The sequence below is a fragment of the Megascapheus bottae genome, chromosome 19 (assembly GCF_031878675.1).
Source record: "Megascapheus bottae isolate mThoBot1 chromosome 19, mThoBot2.hap1, whole genome shotgun sequence".
NCBI lineage: Eukaryota > Metazoa > Chordata > Mammalia > Rodentia > Geomyidae > Megascapheus > Megascapheus bottae.
The window spans coordinates 23,621,517-23,644,173 of NC_143527.1; the positions used below are offsets into that span (position 1 = coordinate 23,621,517).

The 22,657-nt window shown below is 34.3% G+C and overlaps 1 long non-coding RNA gene and 1 pseudogene across 1 annotated transcript; one reads left to right on the top strand and one right to left on the bottom strand.

Annotated features, from left to right (window-relative positions):
* Window positions 1-5,273: 5,273 nt before the first annotated feature.
* Window positions 5,274-6,528, bottom strand: LOC150049736 (uncharacterized). The gene is made up of 2 exons (XR_016538872.1): window positions 6,368-6,528; window positions 5,274-5,502 (listed from the first exon to the last, which is right to left on the bottom strand). It is a non-coding gene; the product is annotated as an uncharacterized LOC150049736 (long non-coding RNA).
* Window positions 6,529-6,660: 132 nt separating this feature from the next.
* LOC150049737 (endosome-associated-trafficking regulator 1 pseudogene) overlaps window positions 6,661-22,657 on the top strand; it is a 44,819-nt pseudogene continuing 28,822 nt past the window's right edge.

Consider the following 22,657-nt stretch of genomic DNA (forward strand, 5'->3'; position numbering starts at 1 on the left):
CAAGAGGTCAGAGTAAAAGTGTGAAGAATTCTGATTTGTGGCTGAATTCCTTCAGCTGGCTCCTTTGAGAAAGAATTCTTTCCCAGATATTTGGAAATGATTTTTTTTAACTAAAGAGCAAAGTCTATATTATTCTAATCTTTTAAACTCATTGCTTGTTTTACTAGTACAAAGTAACTGAGAGAAAAAAATGTAGCCTAACAGATTAAGTCATTTCAAAAAGTTTGTTTTGAAATGAATCTACAAATTGCACTAACAGATTCCTTCACGCCATAGGTACTCTCTGCTGTGGATTCCTGTGAGAGTGATATCTTCAAGTCACAGATTTAAAGATGGGCAATGAATTTTCTTACTGTGGTCCACATCTTCCTTACCAAGTTGGCAAAATTATAAGGTTATTAATTCATGTACTTTTTCAGCCTTATAAAGCTCTACATCAAAGCTCATTGACCAAAGGCATAAAATGTCTTAAATTCTCCATGCTGCACACTGCAGTAAACTCTCAAAAAAGGCAGTATGAAAGTCTACGGGGGAGGAGGTACACTTTTACAGCATTACTGATTTAGTTGAAACTAGAGACTCCAATGGCTTTGAAATGCTACAAACCTTCCTGAAAGGCAGAGCATTAAACAATCTGTCCTCACTCCCCTCTCATGATGTACATAAAAATAATTCCCAGGATTTAATCATTTTTTCCCTAAGAGCTTTGAATAGTCATAAAGAATTTGGGTTTGTGTGCATTCTATCATCCTCCTTTCTGCAGGGAAAGCTCCCTTAACCCATATTCAGCAAAATTAACAGGAACAGAATGCACCACTCAGTAATTTTTTACTACTCCTTGGAAAATATGATATGGTCATTCAATATGTGACAAGGAGAAGATTCAGGAAATATATTTGTTAATACAGGAAATGAGGGTGCTATGCTAAATCAATATGTGTAAGAAGAACTGCTATGACACAAAATGTTGAACTACCTAGGTCCAAGGTCAGAGTTGATTGCCTTAATATGTTTAGGCCTGTGACTGCTTCAGGAAACTTGAGTTATACCCAAAGTAGGAGAGATGGGACTATCATAGAAAGTGAAACTTTCTGAGGAATAATTTCAGATTCCTAATTTTTTAACATTCATGACAAGGAATATCATTTTAAACTCTTTTTCTTTAGAAAAGTTGAAATTATACCTTCATAAGGAAGGCATGAAAATGAAGACAGTTATATATTTCCTCTTTTGCTGTCTTGGAGTGTGTAGTATAAAGTAAAATGAATGCTTGTTGCCCTTTTAGTCTGCTGTGTACTCTAGTAGTACTTGAAGTCATACCTTTCCTCACAATTCTTTTCTAAGAAAGCCAGAGCAAAACAGTTGCATAAATAATAATAAATGGTAAAGTGGGGATGTGTGTCTGAGTCTTTTCTCTTTTTACTCAAAGATGGAGAAGAGAGAGCTGGAGACTAAGAGAGAAATATTTCAGAAAAAAAGAGAAAAGACAGTTGTCAATGATAAAAATAAGACAAGAATGAATAGTTACTCTATGCTGTCTAGGGAAAGAAGATATGGTACAGGGGCTGAGGCCAAGCCAGTATCCATGCCTAAGATTGCATATCTGAAAAGCCATGATATAGTTTATCTGAAAGTATAGTTGCTTCAGTGGAAAAATCCCAGACACTTGGTGCATTGTATTCGAGTTGCACAAAGCCATTCACTTACTTATGTATTTCTTCTTCCATGCTTACCTTCAGCAGAGTTTTATGGAAAAGTCTAATTACTGCACAGATTGCACTTGCGAAATTCCTCCTATCATAAGTGTCTAGTGTCACAGCTGATGGACTCCCAACAAGCTTCCATCACAGTATTGGCTTTAGAATTCAAGGCTGATGTGCAAATGTCATGTACCAATGAACTTGCCAAAATGTTTATCTTTATAATAATAGCAATTAGAGGTGCTTCCTTTGAAGATGTAAGGCAAATTGGCATTTCAGTTGGGGTTGAATTATATCATCACCTTCCTCTTCCTCAATATATTCATCAAAATATTGCTTAAATTTATGATGGATTAGCCCCTTCATTCATGCATATAATATAGATAAATTGAATATGGGCTGTGGACTAGTTATTTTTCTAGACTGTAGGATCAATGAGATGAAAACCACAATTTCAATTCTCTAAAGAAACTTATCAAGTAGTGAAGAATATTGATTAAACATATGAACTTCAATCAATAGCATGTGTAAACTGCCATGAAAATCATCAGGACTCTTTCCTTTTCAGTCCTCTTATTCTCAGCACCATCAAATATATCACAAGAAATTTCACAAGTATGAGATGAGATAGGGATTAATGGCATTGGAATGCTAGTGAATTTCCAAAACAAATCATATTCACAGAATCTTATGGAAAGGCTAATTATCAAGTGTGCCTACTTCTTCAACTGGGAATTCACAATGTGTTAGACTACTTTATTTTCATCTGTGCTTCTACATATCTGATCTACTTATATTTTTATGAACAAAACCTATAGGAATTAGGTTACAGTATATTATGGTATATGTTTGTTCTCCTTTGAAGATTTTTCTTGCTATTTCTCTTGTCAAAGAGGAAGAGAGAAAGATTGGGAAAGAGACAGATAGAAACAAAGCCTGAAAGATAGACAGAAAGACAGAGAGCAGCACCAGAAGGGAAAGGAGAGGAAGGGGAAGAGGACAACTAATTATTCTTCAAGCTAGCAAAGCAACAGAAGACTGTATTTATATGAAATAAAATATTCACTTTGGGATAATATTATTTACAAAGTTTCATTTAATTTCAAATTACAATATTAGTAATAACCTAAACACTACTAAAATTCCTGTAATCATTTATGTAGGAATGAATGAATGGGCTTGGTAGACATGAAATTCATCTTCTAAGATGTATATGAACTATTACAAGCAGCATAACATATTTAAAGTAAAACTTATACTCAGGCAAACTCTTATCAACAGATCAGTAATTGGGAAAATATACGCAGGGCTTATTTCTTTCATTGTTCTTCCTGGATCTCATCAATTCCCACCAATTTTATCACTTCCTTTTTTAGAAAAAAATTACCAACATATAGTTCTTTTGTTTCTGTCTCTATTCCTGTGTCTCTGTGGCTGTCTATCTGTATGTATGTCTGTCTCTGTCTCCTCTCGCTCCGTCCCTCCTTGTCTCTGTTTTTCTCTCTGTTTCTGTCTCTTGGTCTTTCTTTGTCTATGGCTGTCTCTCTCTGTCCCTGTCTCTGTCTCTCTGTTTCTCTGTCTCTCCTCTTTCTTTGACTCTCTCTCTCTGTCTCTATCTCAATGTCTTTTTTGTCTATGACTGTCACTCTCTGTGTCTGTCTGTCTTCCTGTCTGTCTTTCCCTCTCCCTTCTCTCTCATATCTCTCTCTTTTCTCTTTCTCTCTCTCTGTCCCTTGTCTCTCTCTGTCTCTGTCTCTGTCTTTCTCTCTGTCTCTGTCTCTCTCTGTCTTTCTGTCTCTGTCTGTCTGTCTGTCTGTCTGTCTGTCTGTCTGTCTGTCTCTCTCTCTCTCTCTCTCTCTCTCTCTCTCTCTCTCTTTCTCTCTCTCTCTTTCTGTCTCTCTGTCTCTCTCTTCTCTCCTTGTGTCTGTCTGCTGAAAAACTTCATTAGTTTCCTAACTGGTCTCTTAACTTTTTTCTTCACTAGTATTCTGAGTATGGAAGTTAGACCAATCCTTTCTAATATGAACACAAGACACTTTCCATGTTCTACCTAAAACTGATTTCTTTGTTATTTCATATAAAATGTCATCCCAGAATGCAGAGGGCCCACAGGATATGGTACCATCCATCTCAACTTTTCTAATGTGATCTCTGCTGAAGCTGTGACAGTTTTTCATTGATTGATTCCCAATTAAAACAAGTTTTATTCTATTTCAATGCTTTTATTCAGACTTCTGGTTAGTATATTTCTGTCTTCAACTATTTCAGGATTAATTCTTTTTTCATATATTTTTATTGTAATTAATAGAAGGGTTACATGATATTTGCCAGACAGAAGGTGCATTAATTCACATACATTGACACCCTTTCACATGTCTTGGTCCCCATTTCCCTCCCCCCATCCCCACCCCTCATCTTGTTTTCCCCCTTCCCTATCCAATTTCAAATAACCAAATACAAATATATCCAATATATCAGATATCAAAGTGAGATACTGTAGCAATATGAGATAACATTAATTCTTTCACTGTTTTCCTTTTGGAATCATCCCTTCTTGACTAAACTTTCTGTGTTTAATTTATTGAAGTTATTTTTCTATTATGCTCATATTGCTTACCATGGTTTATTTTTGCCATATATGAATTTTCATTGCCTAACATACGGTATGATTCTTATGTCAACTGGACCAGAATATAAATCAAATGATGGCAACATTGTTTCTTTAAAGTCTAAAGGTTCTAACACAGAATAGATGCTCAATAAATTTGTTCTCTTGACTGAATAAGCAAACAGATTTTAAAGAACCTAAGCTCATATTAAAGTGTGATGAGCAAAGCTTAAGTCAGGGCACCAGGATTTTAGTTCAGGATTGTCTCCATCTATTCTGGTGAATGTATTAGAAAAGTTGTTAACTTTTCCAGGCTTGTAATTGTGAGTAGGATTAGATTCTTGAGCTAAAACATTATAGGATTCATGGTAGGTCCTAATATTAGTTTCATATCTTCTCAAGAAATCACCTCACAGCACCAGTCTGCAGACATCTTGCCATTTTTAATTTCTCCCTTTCTATGTATATCCTGTATTTTTTCAATACACAGAGAAATTGGAACATGGAACACCAGCCATAAAGGATGTCATCCTTCCTGTGCTATGGTGGGAGAATTGAGCATTTCAACTTTGAAGGTGCCAAAATTCACTCAGGTGAGTGAGTTTAACTAAGGCTCAAGCTGAAGACATGATGCCAAGTGGATGGATGAATTTCCACACTTTACATCTTGCAGAGGAAAGACAAGTCTGTTGGTATTTCTCCTTCATATATTCCAAGTGTGGGAAATTTCATATTGGAAATATGTTGACATGGTAAGGTTTGAATGTTTTCCTTTGTTTATGGTTAACATGGCTATCTTCTGCAAGGAGCTTTCCAGTTGTTCATGGGAGTTTCAATGCTTACTTTACTCCTTTTCCTTACTAAAAATATCTTTAAAATCTCATGACTTTGTGATTGTTCCTACTTAATTAAAGGAGAAAACTATCCTTGCAAGTGTGTGTGTGATAAGCATTCTAGAAGCCACCTGAGGCAAGCATCTGCTTAGTTTTAATGTTTGCTTTTCTCCCACCCTGCCTAGAGGAAGAACCGACTTCCAGAGGAAAAGTGGAGGTTTCTGTCAATCAAGATGTGAACAGAGCTGTCTGCAGCCAGGTGCTTCCCTCTCCTCTCCCTTTGCCAGCTGGTCAGGGGCTGCCCCTTTAACTTGCTCCAGGCCTTCTAAGTTCAAGAGAATAGTTTAGTTACTTCTCCTCCCTGAAAGTTCAAAGAAAAAAATGCACAATATATGATAATAGTCAAAGTTGTAAGAATTAAAGGATAGGATATAAAAGAGTTTCAAATAGGATTGATAATTTTGCAATCGGTTCCACAAAGTCGATATCTTCCCCCACTTACAAAGCAAAGTTGCCCGTGGGTTTACTGGTCCACTCATTACTAGGTATATATCACTTTTATTCTTTTACATTTTTACTGTTTATATTAAAAAAGACATCACTCATGAATAAAACATTTGGCTCTAGGCTTCCATACATTGAGTTGGTCAAAGAGATAATACCTTCCTTGTATTAAAATAATGAACCATCAAAAGGAAAAAATATCATATAATCAGATATATAATAGTATAGAGCAGACTCAGATAAATTCCCTTCTACTTTCTATCTACCAAGAACGTACTCCTTTTCACATGGAATAAAAAAGCCTTGAGCTATACTATTCCTGTGTTACTACGAATGAAGATCCATATTTAATGTCTGTTCTTTCAAGAGTACTTGCGTTAGTAACAGACATAATCAAGAGTTCAGTAGAATTCTATGACTAATAGTTGACCTATGTTCCTCACTGATTTGGCTTACGATTTGGGAGAATGTCATCAAGAAGTCCTGAGTTATCATCATTCAGTTCTATTTCTGCTGCATTACAGAAAGGATAAGCAGGACAGGAAAGCAGAACACTGGTGGCTGCAGAGGTTGCTTTTCAAACCAGTGCTTCCCTTCAGACACACTCTTTATGTATGGATCTCTGTAACTATTTAAGTCTTCACCATTACTACTATGATTCACATTATTTTACTAAATCAGGATAAAAATCATACATTAATTCAAAATTAAATTCCAGTTACCTTGAAAACAAGCACCACAAACTGGCTCATTTCATTTCATCTAATTTTTCAATGACTAGTTGTCAATCTGCAGGAGAGATAGAGAGAACATGCCCTGATCAGAACCAGCCCAGAAAGGAAAGGGCCGACTGACCGCCTGCACCCAGCCTTTCCTTCCTCAGAGGAGGACAATCAGATGCATCAGGGAGACCATTCAAGGCAGAAACTCATTTACTGAGGAAGTCCATTCAGCTATCATAGGATGCAAGGCCTATCAGCACAAAGGTGGGCAAGGCCGAGGAGGTACTCTCACTATGATGTCTGAGAGGGCGGGGCCTATCCCAGAGGTGGCCTTAAACCCAGCCATGTCTTCCAACCAGGCGGCAGGCACCATCTCAGCCAGGTGCAGTCCCAACACTAGGGAATGAGCACTAGGCCACGAGTTAAGCCTCCTTTTACAGCATAGGTTTCCATTTTCCTGATGTGACATGCTCCACAACTAGTCTTGATTTTTTTAATTAGTATTTTAGTTATCTGCACTTGAACATGTGTGTCATTACTGTTGTTGTGTTATCATAAGGTAAAACACTTGACAGCTTGTTAAATTAAAAGATGCTTTTGGCCTTTAGAAAATATTATTTGTAAATTAGTAAGTAGTATTAGTTAAATTTTATTGAATACACAGTGTCTCATAGTTAATTATTATTATTATTATTATTATTATTATATTTCTTACTAGATTTCAACTTTTCAAGGCCTTCCCTATATTTTTTTTTTGCCATTTATGAGCCTTGAACTCAGGGCCTGATTACTGGCCTTGGACTTTCTCAAGGCTAGAGCTCTATCACTTGAGCCACAGCATCACTTCTGGATTTTTTTCTATGTATGTGGTACTGACGAATAAAACTCATGCCTTTGTGCATGGTAAGCAAGCACTGTACCACTAGGCCAGACTCTTGGCACTGTCTTCCTTATATTTTAATGTACAGGGGCAAAAGGATCTCCTCTTACTTGAGTTAAGTCCTTTACAAAGGAAAAAAATAGCTAATCTACTCAATCAAGCAATAATTAAACCAGTCAATCAATTTGACCACTTTTTCACCAAATTTATGTGATGTTAACCAAAACTGTACATACTTTAATTTACATGGATCAGATAATAAAATCTACTCACTAAAAAGTGTCTTACTATATTAAAGTCTTATCAAAAGATTAAAACAGTGAATTTAAAAAGGACATGGGAAAAGATTAGTTTAAGTGGGTAGATTAGGTTTTGTTTTAGGGTGAAAAAAAAAGAGAACACAATTATATGTCATGTCATTATAGATTATGTCCAACCTAATTAGAAATCTACTATGTGTATGCCAGCCTATCCCAAGAAACAATAGGCATGGGAAATAAAACACTCAAGCAGAATGTACCATAGATGTGATGGCTAATCATTATTCTCAATGAGATGGAATTAAGTGAAAGTCTCATAAGAGATTAGTAAATTAAACCTCTGAGTGTGCCCATAAGGGCATTTCCAGAGACAACTACATCACAAGGACAATGAAGTGACCAATGGATTAATTGCTTCATAGATTTATAATGTGATTGATATTAGATTAATAATATAACAGATTTGTATTTTCTATTATTGGGAAGTGGTGGAAGGTAAGATGTGGTGGTTTGTTGGAAGTGGGTTGCAGGGGATGTATCCTTGGGTTCTCTCTTGCCTTTACTCTCCCTTGTATTCTCTTGCTCCCTGATTCCTCCTCACTGTGATATATACAAAGTTGCTCTGCATGATGAATTTACACCTCAGAACTCATGATCCAAATAAATCCTTTTCCCATTTACATGGTTCTCTGAAGTATTTTGTCACAGTGACAAGTAACTAATATAAGCATGGCTCCCCAAATTTGTGAGCTTTTGTAGCAAAGCCTGCAGCTTGCCTGGAGAAGCAACAGGCAGAATATAAAGAACAATGCTCACCTCAGCAATAGTTTGTAAATGTGATCTGTCAAAACCTTCCTAAGAAAGTAAAACTTAAAGACCTAAAAGTTTCATAAATATGAAGAACCACAATCTTTTTTATTTCACTTCCAAAATAATTTCTTAGCTTCAGCACTGTGCATAGGGTCTGTTGAAGTGAGTTCTCTCAAAATAGCTCCGTGGTCCATGACATGTATGTTGGCTTGACTATATGACTTTATATACTTTTCTTGGCATTTAAGTTGATCTGTACTTCAGTTATATTGAGTCATGTATAATTAGCCCAATATTGACATATTTATAAACAAAGCCTATAAATGATGAAACGATGTGAAAAGCATAAAACTGATGTAGCATCTCGAGTATAACTCAATAGAGCTTTGAAAATGAACATTTCTGGGTCATTGTATAATAAGCACATAATATATTTTCTATATTTTTTCTTTATAAAACTTTTAGATTAGAATTTATAAAGTATTTAAAGTGTCATCTACAATTTTGGCTTCCTATTTATCATCTTATGAAGCAAATATAGAAAGTTGTATTTTTAGAGTTTAAATGGAAAATGAAACCAATTATTTCTTCTTTCTATTTTATTTTTATTTTTTTGCAGTACTTATGGTTTGAACTCAAATTCTTGCACTTGCTAATCTGGGGCAATAGCAACATCCAGCCAGGTTTTTCGCAGCTCATTTTTAGATTTGGTCTTGCTTCCCACCCAGGAGTATGCCTAAAACCTGATGGCTTTCTGTACGCTTCGTGTCCTGCCAGCATCAAGCATGTCATTGACTCTATCTTCTACCTTCATTAGAGAATATAAAGGAATATTGATGAAAGAATCAACACTAACTTTACAGGGTTTTAGGTAATCATCTGGTTCAATGATATCATGATCATGGAAAGATCAGGGATGATAGAAGATACTGGGTTGTGTCCCTCAGAATTTTAGGCATTTTGTTTTAACAGATCTATTACATATTTTGTGGAGCTGATGAAAGTATTTTGGGAGATTCCACTTTGTAATCGAGTATGGAAATCAAAATAAATGGATAGAAGTATGAGTCATATAAATGGATTGTCGAGGAATGACTCATAAGAGTTATGTGTGTAACATACAGCTATTTGACCTCAGTGCATTCATCTAGAATGGCTGATGTTGGGACAGAGAGCGGATACTTGGGAATTAGGCAGTTTGAAAAGGTTTTCAAACAAGTTCATTTTACCAACAAACATAAAACTTGAAGCTGTAGCTTCAAAGGCTTTCCCAGATTCTGAATGAAACTTTTACTGATACTGTATGTAAATTTTAATTGGTAAGTATACAAAGCAGGATCCAGGTACACAGATGGAAACAGCAGATGAAAGAAGTGGCAGAAACTTTAATTTCTTTCTCCAGTGTGTGTGCGTTTGAGTGTGTGTGTGTGTGTGTGTGTGTGTGTGTTAGTCTGGATTTTCAACTCAGGGATTAGACTCTGTCAATTAGTATCTTTTGCTCAAGGCTAGTGCTCTACCACTTGTGCCACAGCTCCATTTGTGGTTATATTGAGTTTATTCTTCTAAGTTCTCCAATGTTAAGATCAGATGATTCACAAAATTAACTACAAATACAATTTTAATTTCAAATCACAAAGACATGTTCACAAGAGCAGTGGAAATGTTCATGATCATCATTATGTAAGCTTTTAAGGTTTTTTTTTTTTGACAGAAAATATTGATGTGGAAAGCCACTAGAAATGAGGAGGGGTTATCGAGGAATGCAAGGATGGTATAAAATACAAAGTGCTAAACAAAAATTGTTTTCTTAATCAAATATGAACAATGATTTGAAAACTATGCCTTGCATATTCATGGTAAAAATATTCATGGTAGAAAAATGTATCTTCAACTCCTAAGGACAACTGCAAAAAATTTTAGAGTGCTTAATCTCTAAAAAGTTAAAACTTTTCTGTAATGATATTTTCCTCATATATTTTCTTGATTATGGCCTCATATATGATAAAATAATGGAGTTTATATCTTTTTCTGCTTTAATTTGTTCACTGTATAATGGAATGTTCTATCACAATATAATAGAAGGTACTAGACTCCAAAGCTGTCATAAAGGGAATTGCGTATATATAAACCTGAGATTACAGATTAAAACAACTGAGTAACCTGAAAACTCTTATGCTGTCAGATGTCGGGATACAGAGGGAACCCTGGTCTATGCTATAGTCAAAAGTACCATCAGAAATTAAAGCCAACAAGTAGAGCTCAACATCACATGTATAGGTAATAACATGTCAGGATTATATTTTCCATCTATTAGTGAGTTTTATTCAAGTGTGGCCATTTTAAGAAAAACTCTTGAGGCAGGGAGTTTGTCCTTGTGGTAGAGTGCTTGCCTAGCATGCTCGAAGACTGGATTCAATTCCTCAATACCACATAGATAGAAAAAAAGTTCAAAGTGGTGCTGAGGCTAAAGTGATAGAGCTCTAGCCTTGAGAAAGCCAACAGTACTCAGGCCCTGAGCTGAAGCCCAGGACTGGCAAAAAAAAAAAAAAGAAAAAAAAGAAAAAAAAAGAAAAAAACTCTTGAGGTTTGTACAAAAGACATTAACAATTTCTGATATATCTCCTTTGCTTTTGTAACCATAAATAACTGTGATTACAATAAAATATTTGATTTTTTGAAATGGATTATAAAATATCTTCCATCTATCAACAGGCAAAACAGATTTTTAAAGAAATTTTAAAAATTGTCTTGAAGATTATCAAGTAGTACAGTAAGAAATGACAACAAGGGCCGGGATTTTGGCCTAGTGGTTAAGTGCTTGCCTAGCATGCATGAAGACCCGGGTTCGATTCCTAGGTACCACATATATAGAAAAAAGCCGGAAGTGGTGCTGAGGCTTAAATGGTAGAGCTCTAGCCTTGAGAAAGTCCAAGGACAGTGCTCAGGCCCTGAGCTCAAGCCCAGGCCTGGCAAAAAAAAAAAAAAAAGAAATGACAACAAATTAAAGGAAGAAAGAATAGAAAAATAATATGAGGTTTTCTTTCCAGAAAACATATATATTACATTTAAAAATATAATAGAATCTACATGGTAAATACTTATGATAAATAAGTGAATTTAGTAAGGTTACAAGGTTGAAGATTAATATAAAAATCAAATTTGTTTATATGTGCTGGGAAGATACAATTTGAAAATGAAACAAAATACGGATTTATGTACCACAACATAAAGAAACCTGAGTTATCTGGGAATAAATGTACAGAACATTAAAATTTCTATATACTTAATTACTTAAAACATCTTTCTAATTATTTAGGTATATTTTGATTTTGAAATGATGCTTTATGACAGTAACAATTACAAAACCGTAGTTTTCAGTTTATTCAGAAGATTGAAGCTTATGCAAAAGAAGGTATACAACTCAGAAATGATTTCAGGCTTATTTTGTTCTTAGGAAAATACACTCAAATTGATGTTCTGGGTTATATTAAGTTCAAAAAGTAACTGATAAGCTATGCATAAGAGAAAAATCTTAGAAGACCATAAATATATCACAAGAAAGGAGAATTACTTTATGACAGTTTGTGTGAAGAAATATAAGTAAATTTGATCATGAAGAGAAGTAATAGTGGCAATACAATGTGCTCTAATGCAAAAAACAGAAATCCACAAGGCCATACAAATATAATTCCATGTAAACATTGGGGAATATGAAGAACAGAAGTCTCTTTTCTTAAAGCCATAAATCAACTAACTATTCTTCAGTGTTGGCTTTACTTAGTAGGAAGACATTGGATTACATATCTCAAAATTATAAATCTGCAACAGTCATCATAAACAATGATTTATTATAAAAGAAAAAACTAAAACTTTAATATGGAAGAAACAAGTGAATGGATCTCTAACAAAATTGTTTAAGTAACATAAATATAACAGTGTATCTGTGATACAGTTTCTAGAATGAAAACAATCTATTTCAGCAATATTCTGATATAAAATTCATATCCTAAATCTATTGATAAGTAAACAACAGCTCTACCAATATTATGTGGTACTCTATGATGTAAATAATACTTAAAAATGATTAAAGTTAAGGAAGAGAGAGACATACAGAAATGAAAGCCAAAGACATGAAATCTATGATGTGATGTGTGTTCCTGTATCAAATAATCATCACAGAGAACATTAATGAGGTCACTTTAAGTACAATGAGCAAAGACTGTTGATTAGATGATAACTGTAAAACTATTGTAACATTTTCTGAGATTGATAAGAACACATGGATGTCTTAAGATGCCATTTATATCATCACAAAGTCCATCATGTAGTTTCCAACTCAGTGTACTTTGGACAGAAATGTGTGCATGTATATGCACACATACACTCATGTACAAATAGAAATACAATAATGAAGCTCATAGACAAAGGCAAACTGATTGTTTTAGAGGTGAAAGCATTTAGGAAATTTCTTGGAATTCTTTTATTGATTTCCTTTGTTTGAAACAATAGAAAAATAAAAGTGTTACACATGCATAGAAATCTTATCCTAAGGCTACTACTAATTTATTAGGTTGAAGTTTACACATTAAAACATGCAAATGGATCATTTTGAAATCAAATGTAAAATAATTATATAGATTGTCATTTCCCTTTTAAGAAGAACGGATGCAGTTTTCATGACTGTGACTGGCAAGACTTAACAATTAATTTCTTTTCCTCCAGAGGATAACTGTACATCATGCACCACCTCGGTTAATCTGCTTCACCTTAGCCCCAGTTGCCAGTGAAAAGGAGAAGTTAGTTTTACCTTTAGGGCCTATTCCATCCTTAGATCCTCTGCATAGAATGACAACTAGACGTGCATGTGAATGTATTTGTGATTTATATACTTGTATACTGGGGACAAGGTTGATACCCCATGTGTTTCACATACCTCCCAGGAACAGGAATAAGGAGGTAATGATTTTTGTGCTCTATTCATCTATGTTGAGACTGAACCACACTATGAATAGTTGGAGGAAAATATTTCTACTTGAACTACTTTGGTCATGGCTTCACTAGGCATAGAAAAGAACTTAAATATATGGTCCCCAAATTTAACTGCTTAGATGAAGTATAGACAATAGACAGAAAGCATATGAATGATAAACTATATTATGTGTTCAAAATAGCCAAAGGCTTTATTTCCCAATGACTACATAGGTGACTTAATTCAAACTTCATATCATTATTTATGTCATTCAAATAAAATCAAGAAACAACAATTGCCATCATTTACATAGTAATTTCTCCACACAGTTTTACTTGCTCCTTTATAAATCAGTCAAATTTTCCTTGGAAATTAAGAAAATGTTTGAATTATTTAATGATGTCATACAAATCATAAAATTCTTTCTTAAGAACAGTAAATATAGGGATATGGGGTGTAATGGATAGCAGGGAAAATTGTAATTTTCAAAACATGATACTACTACATTTAAAACATTAGAAATCAAAATCACCCACCTAAATAATAATTTGTATATCAATTAGCATCTTTTGGTAATTAAACCTATCATGTGAACACATTTTAGTTAACATGGTGAATAGACAATGCCATATTGTATGTCTTCAAATCTTTTGTGATATGTGACACAATGTCATTAAATATTATTTGTGCTCAAACCAAATAATCTAAGCAGGGAAAGAATAAATAACTGAAGAAAGCACAACAAAATGGATTTAAAAGTACCTAAAATGAAAAAAAATGTAAAGTTTTTGAGAAGGTAATGGAATTCAAAATTTTGTTTAAGGAAACAGGAGAAATAAGTAAATACATTTAAGACAAAACTACAGATTGTAAGTAAAGCAAAGGAAATTATCAGAAGTGTTGTGTAAATAATACTTCACAAAGAAACGAAAAATTCATGCTCTACATTAATTTTAGCGATTTTTTTCTTCGTTGCTTAGTTGTTGCTTAAGATGATTACATTTCTGGCAATTAATGATAACTGAGGCTAAATAAAGAAGTTCAAAATGGAGAACAACTTTTTCATAGCATAGATATGAAGGAAATATAGGGAACCCCGAAACATATTCTATGCTCTGATGATGGCAAGTCTACACTTTTTAATTATGAGTGTGCTATTAATAAAATATAATGGTGCAGGTGATTCAAAAACCTTTTCCAGTCTGAGAAAAGTAGTAAATCTCAATACATCTTTTATAGCTAATGAGTTAAAGAAGATGCCAGGAAAATATACTAGTCAGATATTATAAAGTAGTCTGCATGATAGATAGGAAAAATTATAAATAAAATATTGTAAATGAATGATTCTAGATAATATACCTAGAACAAAGATTTCTACCTCAATAAGCAAAAGTGAACACAGTTAGATAACATAAACATGCAAAAGAAGAGCATTTGAGATTACATTAGTATAAAAATATAAACGTATGTAGGCATATATTAGTGAATAAACACAAAAGGCCTTATCATGGTAAAACAAAGAAAAGCAAATATGTCTAAATTTATTTTTATAATTTGTGGGAAATATATCCAGTGAAAACATACTGCAAAAGATTATAAACATCTAATAATGAAAGGTAGATTTCTTGGTATTATAACTGAGAACTCCAAGAGAATAAAACTCTTTAATGCCTACAAGGATATATGTAGCTCATTTGTTCATGAAGTAATGCAACATCTCTAAATTTTGTTACATAGTTTTGCTTAAATGTTATCCGAAATCAACTCTGAAACGAAAGCATAACTTCTTGATTAGAGTTGTGCCCTATTTGATTTTTAAGTTCATAAGAACTTTTCAAAATGATTGACAATCTGACAATGTGAACCAATTCTCTTCCCATTATTTTCTCAGACTTGCTTTTACCCAATTCTTTCCACTGGGAAAACTAAAGTTTTTCTTTTGTGTGAGTTATAATAAAAATGTTGACCTGACTTTTGTGATGGCTTGGAATAAAAAAGGTGATTTTATTTTTTAAATTATACTGTTTAATGCAATTGAGGCTTTTTTTAAAAAAAGTATTCCCACATCAGATCCTCTGGCTTATGGATTTTAAGGAATATTACAATCAAGAAATTCACTACAATATCAGAATTGAAGATAATAGAGAAAATCTGGTATTTCTCATGAGACTCAGCAATTTTTAATATTAGGAATTTTGCTAAACAGAATAACCCCTGCCTCCAAGTATTGTATACACGAATTGCAGGACCTGTAAATAAGTTTGGCTACTTGTAGTAAGGACTTTGCACATACGTTTGATGATACAAGATATGAATCCATTCAAGATGCAGTGCACAAACACAAAAGGACATTTTATTTATTTTTTTTATTGTAATTAGTAAAAGGGTTACATGATATTTGCCAGATAGAAGGTGCATTAATTCACATACATTGATACCCTTTCACATGTCTTGGTACCCATTTCCCTCCCCCCACACCCCCCACCCGTCTTGGTTTTCCCCCCTTCCCTATCAAATTTCAAATATCCAAATACAAATAAATTCAATATATCAGATAACAAAGTGAGATACTATACCAATATGAGATAACCAAGGGACAGCAAAGGAGATGAGAGACAACATAGTACATTAAGGACAACCATCATTCATTATATGGCTTTTGTTTCACTATCCTGGAGGTAAAAGGACATTTTATTTTATTTTATTTTATTGCCAGTCCTGGAGTTTGAACTCAGGGCCTGAACACTGTACTTGTCTACTGGCCAGAGTTCTACCACTTGAGCCACAACTACACTTTCAGCTTTTTTATGTACGTGCTACTGAGGAATGGAACTTGCATCTTTGTGCATGCTTGGCAAGGGCTCTACCACTAGTCCATATTCCTGGCCCAGGACATGTAAAATTTTAACCCTCTTGTACAGTAATTGGTAAATTAAAAATGAAATGAATGTAACTTTAAAGTAACTATGCACTACCGTGAGTGCTTATAACCATTTCTAGCTGCAAGATGAAAAATGAAGCAGATGCAAGAATTAGAATGATTTTAAAATGTGCCAAGGATTTCACCAACTTTGAGGGCTTTACTTCAATAAATGAGGTAATGAACCAGGAAAAAAATGTACTAATAAAGCAAAGGCACACCAAGAAATGTAAAAAAGCTTTTATTTCAGATGTTGATAAATTATTTGACATACATAGGCTATTAGAAAAAAGAAACAGAAGAATCCATAGACTGTGTTTTCATGATTTTCTAATGACATACTGGTAAAGCTAAAAGGAGTTAGATACTCAATGTTTCTCTATAATGAGATTTTTCCTTCAAAATTTTCCACTTCTACAAAAGACATCTGATTCTTAGTTATATGAAGGTAGTCTCTAATTTGCTGTAGTTACACATATAGGGTAAGGCTCAGGCAAGAAAAAACAGCCACTAATTCTGCTCTATGGTAGAACTTTAGCAATAAAGGACAAAAAGCCTTCCTAAGTCACACAGTGTTTGACATTAAAATCATTGTTGAAAAGGCCCCTTTGAATTTCAGAACACTAGCTAGAAATCAGTATGCTATTCTCCAGAGCATGTTTTCTGTTTATTGTCCTGAAATTTTATGGATGATTCAGATAATGGAAATACTAGCTGCATTCTTTTTCTGAGAAAATGTCAATTAGTAAACTAAGCAAGTTTATTGAATTAATCAGTATATTTGGTGTAACTGTACAGAAGCTAGTGAATTTTCTTTTTGCCAGTCTTGGGGCTCGAACTCAGGACCTGAGCACTGTCCTTGGGCTTTCATAAGGCCAATGGTCTGCCACTTCTGGCTTTTTCTATGCAGTTGGTCCCAAGGAATCAAACCCGAGTCTTCATGCATGCTAGGGAAGCACTCTGCCACTAGGTCAAACTCACAGTCCAGAAGTTAGTGGATTTTTGTATTATGCAAGATGAAATGGGAAGATGAGGTCTTTAGTTGGTCTTGGTAGATCAATGAATCAATGAATAGGTTCTGAAGCTACATAATTCAATATGTAAAAAGCAAAAGTGTTACCAGTTCAAGAATGTCTTTATTCAGAAAAATGAAGTCATATGTGTAACCTGAGTAATTAAGAAAAACTTGCTCTTCCTGAGAAAACTATCCAAAGAGCATGTCTTATTGACAAAAAATTAATGGCATCATTTCCAATGTAAAGTATGGCTCAATGAATTCTTTTTTTTCTTTTACTTTTGATGCATTTTTTAAAGGTTGAACTGTGTTAATTTGTGCTTTTTAAAGGAAGAATATTTTCCTAGAACAAAAAGAAAAATGATCATTTTTACATACTACTAAAAGTTTCCATTGATCTTTTGTTTGTCCAATCTTGTCAGGTTATAGTAAAACTTGAATATGGAAACTAGATATAAATAACCAAATATTTCCTTAGAAATAGCTTTTAATATTTTTTACATTTCTGCTCCTATGAATTACTAATACTTGTAGAAAATTTCTCTATATCATATTCAGTTGTACTATAAAAATGCAAGGTCAGTTCTTTGAAGTGTCAGTCCCAATGCATGCTAGATAAATAGTGAGATAGCAAAACGCAGATAATAGATGATCTTGGGAGCTAGATGTTGAAACTCTCAAGGAAACATTTATGAATACTTAGTATCATGGCAGAAAGTCAGTGCCTCAAGCCTGGTCTGTAGGCTTGGCCTGTTTCCTCAGTAACATAGGGAAGAAATGGAGAAGCTGACAAAGCTTGTGACATTCTTATCTGTAACTCATACTAACAAAAGACAGTAATTGAAGTAAAGTTTTTAAGTGTCACCTTTTGTCTCTGTCCTAATCATACAAACATAGATCTTAGGAGAAAATTTGGCTTGTGTGGTGATGACAGAATTGTAGTATCAAATAAAAAGACATCTTCTCTTAGGACTGCTAATGATTTGTATGTAGAGTCATATCCAATGTAAATATAGCAATTGAGAAAAAAATCATTTCAATAAGGAAAATGATAGCTCATCAATACAATATCATCTAAAATCATCATCTATCTAGCAGTTAATTATCCTTCATATCTCTCTGATCTTTTTCTCAAACTCATTTCTTCTCTTCTCTCTCTCTCTCTCTCTCTCTCTCTCTCTCTCTCTCTCTCTCTCTCTCTCTCTCTCTGTGTGTGTTTCTGTTGATCACTGTCTGTCTCATTCAAAACACACAATTGTGCCATTCTTGCTTTTCTGGTATACAAATATTAGAGATGACTGAACATATACTTATGAAAATTTATTTAATTCTTCAACGGTAGCAACCAGTAACATGGTTTGCTTGAACTAAACTGTTATATTATTATTTTCCTTTCTGTTGGGCTTTTCAATTCTTGTGTATCTTTTGTCTTCAGTTTCATCTCTATTTTTCCTACAGGGACATTGGTTCTTACATTTAGGAATTAGAAATCACCAAACCAGAGTTCCTTATAAATGTATATATTTACCCCGTAGCCATATAAAGATGACTTGGCTGGTGCAGGGTAAGGGGACATTAAAAAGGAATCAACAACTAGATTCTCAATCCCAAAATATATCTCTTACAGATGAGATGTAGCTCTTAAAAATATTTCAGTTTCTTCTTCCCTGTTATTACTGTTACAATGACATTTATTCTCATTTATGAAAGACATACTTCTTTATCAAGAAGTTCTACTTATTGGAATTTCAGGTTCTGTGCTTTAGGAAATTTGTGAAAGTGTTTGCTTGTAAAAAGTGTAGTGAGCTAAATCACATACAGTACACTATTAAACATGATACTGTGTTCCAATAAGTTTTGAGTCAGCAATTCTGAAGCAAGGCAAAAATTGGCTCTTTCCAAAAAAGTCGAGCCAATGATAATGTTATTGGCCTGCTACTTTCACTTCAAAATATTGTTCTGGAGTTCTGACCCTATCTTCAGCTTCTATGGGATTCTAAATGGATTCATCCAGCTTTCCTTTTGGCAACCACTTTTAACTGAAAGCATAGAACTGAGGAAAAAATACTGTATTCCTTTCCAAACATTCATGTGCAAATTAATCGCTTGAAAATTTGTTAAAACCCAGTATCTTGCCTGAGTGCCTGACTCAACAGAAGCTCTCCTGATATTCAGCATTCCTAACAGCCTCACAGATAACTCTGGGTTCAAAGAACATATTTTTTGACTAGTAAGATAATACGTGGTTATTAAACTTCTCTCAAATGTACGGCTGGCAAAGATATTCAATTCTGGAGTCTATTCTTTAGTTTTAGTAACTATACTCTGTGTCATGCAGAAGCTTTTAAGCTTGATGCAATCCCATTTGTCAATTCTTTCTCCTATTTGCTGATCCACTAGAATTCTACTCTAGAAATTCCTGCTTATGCCAGTGAATTTTAATGTTTGCTTACTCCTTTCTGTAGTAGTTTCAAGGTTTCAGGTTTTACATTGAGGTTTTGGGTCCAATTTAAATTTATGTTAGTACAAAGTAAAAGACAGGAACCCAGGATCACCCTTCTGGATGTGGGTGTGCAGTTTTCTCAACACCATTATTTGTTTGTTTCTTCGTTTTTTTTTCCAGTCCTGGGCTTGAACTCAGGGCCTGAGCACTGTCCTTGGACTTTCTCAAGGCTAGAGCTCTACCACTTGAGCCTCAGCACCACTTCTGGCTTTTTTTCTATATATGTGGTACCGAGGAATCGAACCTGGGTTTTCGTGCATGCTAGGTGAGCACTCTACCACTAGGCCAAACTCCCAGCCCTCAACACCATTATTGAAGACTCATGGATAAGGTATTTTATTTTGCCATAAGTTTAGAGAGGAACCCGGTGGCTTTGGTACAAAGAGTTCGTGACCTTTCTTTAAAGTCCTATATGGGATGCAAATGGCTGAAATATCACTCAGATTTTCTTTCCTTAAGCCATTTCAGCATCTGCTCCAGGTATTATAAAAAACAGTCTTTGGTTTCCTCCTTATCCATCCCTTTTTCTTAAAACTGATGATACTGTCCCACAATTAAAGGACTAAGAAATAGACAGCAGAGATCCTGGGAGGGATTGTGGTAAATAAAAAGAAGAACTATGCACTCTTGTTTTCCATTCATGTTTGTTGTTGTTTATTTCAGTTCACAAAATTACTTCCAGTGTCAAACTCAGGAAACTTTATCTGGGAATGAGACAGAAATGTAGACAAGGATTATATTCTATTTCATTCTAAAGGCATCCTTTCCTAGGAAGTGATATGCTTGTGTTGGGGTAAAGCAAGGAAACTCACAGCATTGTGTCCGTGACAAATGAAGGTGATAGGACTCTTGGTGACCATTTCCTATGACCTTTGAATTTGTATTTATTTAAAACTATGGACAATGATTCCAAATGACACGTATAAACTAAACAATAAAATGAAACATATTACTGTAGATTGAGGAACAATAGAAGGAATGAAGGAAAACACATGGGAACATTTGGTTTCTGGGAGTAATATCAAGCAGTGTGTGTGTGTGTGTGTGTGTGTGTGTGTGTGTGTGTGTGTGTGTGTGCGTGAGAGAGAAAGAGAGAGAGAGAGAGACAGAGAGAGAGAGAGAGACAGAGAGACAGACAGAGAGAGACAGAGAGAGAGAGACAGAGACAGAGACAGAGACAGAGAGACAGAGGCAGAGGCAGAGAGACACAGAGAGAGACAGAGAGAATGAATGAGTACCTGGGATGCAACCACGTAATATTAAAGTTTTCCTGAGAAACTAGAATTGGTAAATTGTTTTCATTAAGTAAAGAAACCTAAATTTAATGATTTGCATGTCACATCAAAAATTATAAGGTTTAGGATTGGGATTTGTGCTCGAGTTTGTGCACATAAATGAGACAAGCTGGTACAGAGAGTTTGGGGTAGTGGAATCTACATTGATGTTACTGGGAACATATTGCTCACTACCTAAAATTACTGAATATGTACTTAAATGCAAGGCCAAAGACAGCTTGAATCTATTTGTGGATTATTTTACAGGAAAATTTCCCATTTTGGGAGAGCCATGAGATTGAGGCTTCCTGAGAAATCTTTTAAGTCTTGAATGTCAGCAAGACATGGAACACATGCTCATATGGAAAGCCGGAAGGAATTCTTCCCTTTGTCTTCTGCTCCTCTTTTTTTTGGGGGGGTCTATTTTTTTCCTGGAGTTTAATGTGAGAACTTTCTGTCAAAACTTTGTTCTGACTTGCTGTTGAGTCTACAGACTCTTCCAAATGTGGCAGGAAAAAATCTCAGTTTCTGATGCATGTTTACTTCTTCGAGCTGTAAATCACTTTCTAAAACTGAATTGTCACTTTGGACTGTGAAATTTCATTCTGACCTCCTACTCAACTGCTTCTTGACCATCAATTCTGAAATTTTACCGAATGAAGAGTTGTATTTCATTGAAGCACAAGGTTAAATAGAAACAGGGTACTGCATGAAAAGAATTCAAAGAAATAATCAAACACATAAATAACCACAGAAATAAAAAGATAATGTAAGAAACTCTGTCTATGCAAGCATTTTAGCAATGGCAATTATATATCATTAATCGTGACAATGATGTTACGAGCTACATATGTCATTGTGTGTCAAAGCTCTTTTCAAAATATTTATACATCATTTTCATTCAACCTGTGGTTTAATGTCAATGATAATTTTATTTGAAATAAAAGAATGGGAAACAAATGGAGGGTGTTCATCTTAAATAAGTTCACACTGATAGAAACATATATTTTCATGCTTATAGGTTTAAATTCCTTTTATCCATAATCTGTGTGCATGTGCTTGTGTGTGGAGTTATATAAGTAAACACATATGAAAATACTTGTACAAGTGTACTTTATAAATACACATTCATATCCACACATCAATTCATATAAAGCATCTATAGTTTTGAACAATTCAAATAAATGGACTTCTAAAGCAATGTAGCTATGGTTATTCTAGCTAGTAGTAAAGTAATATTTAACTAGGCATATAAAAGTATAAGATCTTTATCAGCAAGTAACGTGGTGAAATATTATTAGTTTTATGTCTATAAGTTTTACTGCTTTATCTTTGACAAAGTCTGAAATAGTACACTGGTGACATTTAAAAAAAAATTAGCCCTTTGCATTTAAAGACCACTCACTATTGTCATCTATCATTGTTCTGGAAATGTCACATTGATTTTATCCTCTCTGCAATAAATGGTAACATCCAAAAAAACAAATAATGGCCTGACACTTCAAAATCAGCTGCCAGTCATTGGTAGAGGAAAAATGAATAAAAGAGCAATTTTACTTGTAGGACAGGGACGGAGAATGAAAGCATGAACATAGTACTCTATCAGACATGCCGATATTGACAATGGTCTAAAGTAACCAAAATTATAATATTTTCTCT